The sequence below is a fragment of the Cupressus sempervirens genome, chromosome 11 (assembly GCF_028749045.1).
Source record: "Cupressus sempervirens isolate cs-2001-9-10 chromosome 11, ASM2874904v1, whole genome shotgun sequence".
In the NCBI taxonomy this organism is placed as follows: domain Eukaryota; kingdom Viridiplantae; phylum Streptophyta; class Pinopsida; order Cupressales; family Cupressaceae; genus Cupressus; species Cupressus sempervirens.
This window is the reverse complement of record NC_143128.1, coordinates 654,987,376-654,994,368: the sequence shown is the minus strand read 5'-3', so window position 1 is coordinate 654,994,368 and position 6,993 is coordinate 654,987,376.

Here is a 6,993-nt window from a genome sequence, read left to right as displayed (position 1 = left end):
ATCTTCACTACTATAGTAGTAAAGTGTATCGAATGAAGGTTACAGTGTTTTGACCATGAAACATGATCTACCCTATGAAAGGTTTGCCATGTTAAAGACTTACAAAGACTATTAGGTCTCACTTTGTTAGAGGATTTCAACACCCTTTTAAAAGTGTGCCTTGTTAGAGGACTTCAAATTACAACTAAGTAAGAACCCTATTAAAGGATTTCATATAGCCTATTAGGACTACTCTGCTTAAATGATTTGACTAAAATCACCTATTAAAATGTCTTAGCATAGATCCTATGGTTGGCACTTGCTTGCCTAATAATAGATCACCTTTAAACAATGTATTCTTGATCCTTCATGATTAGATTTCTCAATGTTCTATCCTTTACTGCATCCTCTGTTCTTCTCTAACTAATTTTACAATTCACTCTTTCTTCATAACTTCTAAGTCACTTTGAATTCTTTGCATGCAAACTATCTTGTTTACTCCTTCAATTCCTTACACACTCACTAAAGAGTTTAGGGCTTTTTCCTCCATTTGAAGACAGGGGTGGCTTAGGGTTAGGTATGAATCTATGGCTGAGATTCATCCATTTTGTCGCTTAATCCTTCCCATTTTTTGATTGGTTGCATGTAATTTCATATGGAATCCAATAGAGTTTTGTCGTTATCTCCAAAATTTCAAAACATAATTTTAAGTTGGATCAAAAAGAGTTTACATAGTTGTTTGTGCCATTACAAACAAATATGTCAAAACTATCTTACTTGACATTTGATGTCTTTGATGTTCAGCATGCACTGTCCTATATAGTTTGACACAACACTTGCATTACTCAGCATTCATTTTTTACTTGGCTCCTAAATCACTTGGCATAGTCTATCTACTTAGCACTTGAGTGACTCAGCACATGAGTGACTCGACACTCATTGCAACTTGACATATTCTAATATTTACATGTGCTCAACATGTATTACTAGCTCGACATGAACTAAGTAAATGGCTTAAGTGTGATGATACTCACTTGTCAAAAACCAATCTACAATCAATAGGATCAAGGTAATAGCCTTGGAGGATTCTATAGAAGCTTCAATTGTGGAATTCCTTAATGGAATTGTCACAATATTTGGTGTGCCTTCCACCATAATATTAGAAAATGCATAATCATTTTTAGGAGCTTAGATTTGTGTGTGGAAAATTGATCATGGCATTTACTTGAGCACATATTCTAATTACTACCCTCAAGGTAATGGCTTGGCTGAGTCATCCAATAAAAATTTGGTCAGAATCATCAAGAGAACTATTGAAGATAAGCAAAGGTGTTGGCATCAAAAGTTGAAAACAACACTATGGGCTAATAGAATAACACCCAAGAGAGCCATAAGAAATTCTCCTTTCATGTTAGTACATGGTAGGGAAGCTAGACTTCCTATCTCATTAGATTTTCTTGCTCTTGAGCTAGCTCATCAGTTGGAACTAATTGAAAGTGGCACTACATTTGTAGGAATGACAAACTTGATGGAGATAGAGGAGAAAAAGAGTCAACCAATATGAACCTTAGAAATACATCAACACCAATTCAAGATGAGTTTTGATAAGAAGGCTACAGTGAGAAATTTCAAGGAGGGTGATCTTGTGTTGAAGTGGGATGCAAACAGAGAAAAATCAAGGAGACACTCAAATTTTGATGCCATATGGAGTGGTCCTTATGTAATCATTAGTTGCAAGCAAGCCAATGCTTTTTAGTTAAGTAGGCCTAATGGTGAAATCTTGCCTATTCTAGTTAATGGAATATATCTCAAGCCCTATTTTTCATGGAAATAAATGTTCATTTATGTAGTTAGTTAGTTAGTTTGCTTTCTGTTCATTCCTATTTTCCAAGAAGTGCATGGGCACAATTTTTTTTTGTAACAGAGAGTTTTGGTTCTAGTTTTTACAAAGTTGTGGAGGTAGAAAGGCATTCTTTATAGCTTAGAATGTGGAAAAAGTGATAAATTTGATGAGTTTTCATGGTATTAGAGACTCCATAGCCCAATGGATATTTTGGTGGCCACTAGTCATATGCCAAGCAGGCTTGCATCCCCTCTAAGTTGCCAGAAATGTTATCCAAAATGCTCTCCTACCAAAATATCAAATTCAAATAATAAATCCACTTAACAGTCACCTAGGGTTTTTTATGAAACTAATTTAACATTGGCTATATTACTTATTTTCATATTATGCCTTAGAAAATTTTTAGTCACGACCATGCAATTCACACAGTCATGGCTAGTTAAGTGCTAACCAGGATCAAGATGGTGAAGGGGCATGATTTCCTTGTGTTTGCATCATCACAAAGTATATTGGCTTAACCAAGGTTAGGACGAAGAAGATGCATTTTCTTTATTTTCACCTAACCACATGGTTAAATTAACATACTATGGTTTAACTCACGACAGTGCAAAAAGGGAAATCTTCAATGTTCCAAAGACACACTTTGCACCATTAAATCTTTTAGATCTATAGCTAGTGCATGGTTGCAACAGGTTAAGAAGTGGCTAAAGTTTGAGTTGTGATCAAGTGATTCCCCTTATTTCACTTGGTTGAAAGGATTAGAAGGTGAACCTTTGGTTAATATGGTGGTGGTGTGGATGTAGTTAGGATCTTAGCCTTCATAGAGTCACAACAGTTAATGAAGACTATTGAGATTGGGTTGTGAAGTAGTGATAACCAATGGGTCATGATTTCATAAGTAGAAAATGTTATTGAAGAAAGGTGGTGGCGAAGTTGCAATCATGGGTGCTCAAACACAAGGTATAAAGTTGAATTGCTGATAGAGCGGTAGAATGGTAAGAGATGTTTGGTCCACATGGCAGGGCTTGATGTTTAACTCTAGTTGACCAAATAAGACAACTAATTTGGAGAATTGACTATAGAAAAGGCAACTCCTTGATAATGAATCTAATCTTTTTAATCTCTTGTAACCACTTTCAGTGTTCTCTAGATCTGATAAATGCAAAGAGACACTCTATCACCACCTATTGATCCATCCATTTAGTCAAAAGTTAATGACCACTATTCCTTACCTCTCATAGCTTTGTTTGGTGAGAAAGTGATATCCTTGTGTATGGATTTGTACTATGATCATATCTTTTTTAGTTTTGCAGTGATTATTCTCTGTAGATTCAGTTGTAGTTGTTAAGTCTTATCTTAGAGTGGAAGCTATCTAAAGTTGTGCTTATATTATAAAGGCAGATGTTGTACTCTTCCTCAGGGTTAGATCTTCTTTGTTTCTTTGGTATATCCTTGCCATGCTATTGTAAATTCCCTCTTTTCCTCTAAATTATATGACATCCTATCATATCTCCTTTAGCCATTGATGTATTGTGCAAGCTTTGTCTACCTCTCTTTAGTGTACAATGGATATCTATATTCTACATTTTTATATCTCTATTGCCCCATGAATGATAAGAAGTGATGCATTTTTTTTCTTGTGTCACTCATGTGGTTGTCTAATCTATATGTAGGTAATAGATTAAAGCAAGTCTAAATCTATATATCGCTGGATTGTCATGATAATGGTACTATGCATATTTGGGTAGAGATTGATCTTAACATCCTATTTTGGTGCATCACCTCCTTAGAATAGATTAGGTAGTTACTTTCATGTATTCCTTTTCCCTTTTCTCTTCAAGAATAGTTTAAGTGCATCCTAATAGTAGAGGAAGCCAACCTTCTCCAGAGTCTCAACCCCATAGTTCAAGTCCCAAAACTTGGAGGTTGTTTCCATGTTTCACAAGGTTGTCCTTAGGTAAAAACTTTAGACAAGGGTGCAAGCTTTTGTGACAATAATCAAGAATACAAATCCAAAGAAAAGCCCAATTGGACAACTAAGAAGCAAGGGAATACATCCAAGAAAGGTAATTTATACATGTGAGATTAGAACACATGGTATAGTTGTCATTATTGTGTTGAATGTGGGCATATTCCAAAAAACTATATCAAGACACATTTTAAAAGAAAATACAAGAGTTGGTTGAATGGAATTTTAGTTTTTTTTAGTTTTCACAAGATTGGACATGTAAGAAAGAATTATAAGACTTGAACACCAACACCAAGCAATGAACACATCAAAGGAAAAAGAAAGTTTGATGATGAAAAAAGAAAGAAAGAGATTAATAAAATCTATAGAAAGAAGGAAGCATAAGCTAGTAGTGGAAGTAGTGAAGTTGACGTCACCCAATCCAATGGATCAGGTGATCACACCACCTCAAACTAAGAAAATAAAGTATGTGAGGAATTGTATAGTTGAATGTTACATTTTACATCAGTTCCTAACATAAGATATGCTAAATTCCATATCTACATAAATCAAGGTGCACTAGGATAGAATTGAGGCAAGAAATCAAAAAATAAATAAATATGTGTAATAGATACTAAGTATCAGTATCAATTTCTATGGTGACCAAGTATCACTATATGTATCAAGCTCCTATAAAAATTAAGTTGGTATAGAGACCAAGTGATGGTCTTAACCAAGAAATGAAAGAAAAATATTGTATTGAGAATGAAGGATAGTTGTAATGCACCTACCCATGTAGAAAGCATTTATTCAAAACCTTTCTTGACTAATTGAAGGTATATATCAAATTTTGAAGTTCATTTTCATCCACTAGATGATTTTGAACTCACAGAGTGATCAAAAGAGTGATTTGGGTGTTTCTATAATGTGCCATCAAAAAATTGCAAAGTGAAGTAAGGCTTGTGAACTAGGTTGAGTTTTTTTGTAAAAGTATTAAAGTTGTTGGAGAAACCTAGTTTGAAAATGACATCATCTACATTTGATATTGGCAAGGAAATGTTGAAAGATAATAATGCACAAATTATAAGGAATGATCAATGTCCCCCACTATAATTTAGGGCATACCTTGATATTGCATTGATTGGAGACACATCAAGAACTTTATCATTGATTCCTTCCAGGGTCATTATGATGCATGAAATTCTTTCATGCTACATATGTAAGATAAGAGAGATTTGAGATTTTGAACTAAGAAATGCATATGATAGAATGTGTGAAAATGGAGTGTTTAAGGTTTAGAATAAGGTTGTTTTTGAAAAAGGGCTTACTCATGCCCTAGCTCTCTCCAACATTTTAAAAGTTGAATGGATAAAAATCATTTAAAGAAGGATTAATGATATAAAATTTTGGTTGGAAAGTGGGCCAGTGAAATTCAATAAGGTGATAATTCATCTTGTGATATGGTTTCCTACCCTAGATGGAGTGAAGACCTTGCATTTCTCAACAAGCAATGTTATTGAAGAAAAAACCAAGGCCAAGTGGAATAGTTGAGGCATGTCTATAGATGAATTGAAGACCCCATTATCAAATTTGTATTATGTGTGATTACACATATGTTCTATTAGTCAAGTTGATTGTATAGTATGCTATGCATTGCTGTGGACTTAGGGCACAAAATTGTTATGAAAGATCACAACTATGATCTTGCTAAGATATAATTGCAATAGTTATCCAAGAATCTCAGAGAAATCAAGAAAGAGAAAAATACATCATGTAAGTTTGGGTCACTTTTAATGTGCATATTTTTCTATGTGCAAAATTCATTTCCAACGACAGGTACTATAGTGTGGGATAAAACATGACTAGTGACCAAGAAAATCAATTATTGTATTGACCAATTGGGAGAAATTTTTGAGACACTTTTGGATGATTATTTTGAGGAGTTTAAAGAAAAAATGAGGAATAGATTGAGAATTCCCCTATCAGTCATTGATCACTATTATGATGATATTTGTTTCATGGTAGACACTAACTACACTTACACATAGATTGTACTACCAAGGGTTGCCAGGCTAAGGCCTATGTAGTATGAGGTAAATGTCGATGAAATAACTATATTTGTTATAGCCTTTGTATTTGAAGATATTGAAAAGAACTTTGAGCCATTTGATACAAATGAGACAACAAAAATAAAAATGACGATGCAAACCAAAGTGTCAAAGATGGATAGAAAGCGAAAGAAGATGATTGCTAATCTTGAGGGAAAATTTGGTGAAGGACCCTTGAATATTACTGGAAGAAAAGGGGAAGAAGAAGAATATGAAGAATAAGAAGAAGAAGAATCAAAAGGAAAATAATTAGTGATTGGTGAGCCTAAGGAAACAAAATAGAAGAAAATTGTGGTAGTAGATCCTAAGGTCAAGAGGGATTTGAAGAAAAATGTTACACCTCCTACCTTTGCATCTCAAAGAAGGACACCAAGACAAGGATCTAAAGAAACATCCCTATAGCTGCACCAAAGAAAGACACAACAAAGATAACCAAGCTAATTAAGGGAAAAGACACAAAAAAGAGAAAACAAGATATCGAGAAGGGTTAATAAAAAAAACCAAGGAAGAAGTTAATTGTCATGCCTGATGATCAAGAAGATGAAGGAGAGTAGACTAAGTCTAATTATTTGAGAAAATTGTAAATTGTTCCTAGACTACCTTCTAAGAATGTTGATAAGCTATGTGAAAGTATACGAAATTCAACAGTTATTTTAGGTGTTAAAGATATTGATTATGATTCTTTAGATAAAGAAAATAAAGAAAAGATTGAACAAGCAATGCTGGATATGATGAATTTTTTTAAGTAAATGCATATAGAGCTAGGCAAAGGTATACCAAAAGAATTGTATAACAAATTAGATGCAAAATGGAAATGGGAATTGTCTAAAAAAGGATAAATAAGGGAGACAAATCTAGCCTAATCAATGCCACATTTAGGAAAGACTCACATGTCTATTGCCCTAAATATTTTGCAAATAAATTTGTCATCAAGAAAAGGGCATATAAGGTTTTGAAAAAATTAGTTAGAAGAGATTGTGCAAGAAAGAACATTAGTGTGGAAAAAGGCATTTTGGTTCTCGGTATTAATATTAGATTGGTTTTGACAAGGTAGTGACATAATACTTAGTCATTCTTTAGCAATATTACATTGCAAGCTAAGTGATCAGAATGAG